Source organism: Cicer arietinum, unplaced genomic scaffold (assembly GCF_000331145.2).
Source record: "Cicer arietinum cultivar CDC Frontier isolate Library 1 unplaced genomic scaffold, Cicar.CDCFrontier_v2.0 Ca_scaffold_4087_v2.0, whole genome shotgun sequence".
NCBI lineage: Eukaryota > Viridiplantae > Streptophyta > Magnoliopsida > Fabales > Fabaceae > Cicer > Cicer arietinum.
Genome location: NW_027337736.1, coordinates 1 through 1,293, shown reverse-complemented (window position 1 = coordinate 1,293; position 1,293 = coordinate 1). Strand labels below are relative to the sequence as shown.

General features: G+C 24.2%; 1 non-coding gene across 1 annotated transcript; it reads left to right on the top strand.

Moving 5' to 3' along the window:
* Positions 1 to 1,106: 1,106 nt before the first annotated feature.
* On the top strand, positions 1,107 to 1,226 carry LOC113785108 (U5 spliceosomal RNA). Its single transcript, XR_003471242.1, has one exon. It is a non-coding gene; the product is annotated as a U5 spliceosomal RNA (small nuclear RNA).
* Positions 1,227 to 1,293: the final 67 nt, after the last annotated feature.

Sequence of the window (1,293 nt, the reverse complement as noted above, 5' to 3'; positions counted from 1 at the left end):
GCCTTTTACTAAAGAATACCGTGTATTCATCAGATAACGAGGTATATGTCAATTTTTTAAAGGATACCTTCCTTATAGAAGAAGTCCTGCATTGAAGTTTAAATATTATTTATACTTTTAACAACTTGTAACATATTTGATCAATAACATAATTTTAAAAACTAATTGAAACATTTTAAGTTGAAGCTTAGTTTTGACATGAATCAAGCATAGGTAGTTTGGTTAATAATTTTATTCTGTTTATTCAAGCTACAATAGATCATGATAAACCAATAAATAAGTATAAAACACTATATACACTTGTCATTAACTTATATATCTTAGATAATCTTTTTTACTATAAAAGTTTGATATTTGTCTAAACAAAATATTTAACCAGTTATTTGAAGATTTAATCTGTTTATTTAAATTATTTATAGCCTAGAAATCATTTGTTCATGAGCCTTAAAAAATAAAAATTAATGACAAAAATAAATGTTAAATAAATATTTATCCAACAAGTGCATTTGTCCCAATGGCTTAATATTTATGTCATTTTCGTCATCACTCAGTTTATTATAATTCATCTAATTAGTTTTTATAATAATGTTAAATAAATATAATTAACAAAACTTCCTTATAATTCAATATATATAGCGACGTTCTTATTAATAAACAAATTCATCTTATTTATTTAAATATTGTGCATTTTTTATCGTAGGGAGAGTTATATAGATGGTCATATGTTCTCAAATCATGATTATATTATAGAGACTTGTGAAACCTAGAAAGGACAAGTTCTACACCCATAAATTCTTAAACCTTCAAAAATTCAAATCAATGACAAGAATAAAGGTTTGTGCACCAATATATAGAAAGAAGAATATAATATAATGAATACTCCAACTTAAATGTATAGATAATTAAAATTTAAAAACAATTTTGGAGACACAATGTTAATCACTTACATCTAGATACCCTTGTAATGTTAATCACTTACATCTAGATATCCTTGTTATGTTGTTATAATATTAATATATAATATAGTCCCACATCGGTAATAATCACAAACAATCACATATTCATGTTAATATAAATATTGTACAACCATTTCAATTGAAACAAACAGCCTTGTGGTGAATACAAAGCGAACTACTCTTTCGCCTTTTACTAAAGAATACCGTGTATTCATCACATAACGAGGTATATGTCAATTTTTTGAAGGATTTCTTCTTTATAGAAGAAGTCCTAAATTGAAGTTCAAATATTATTTATACTTTTAACAATTTGTAACATATTTGATAAATAACATAA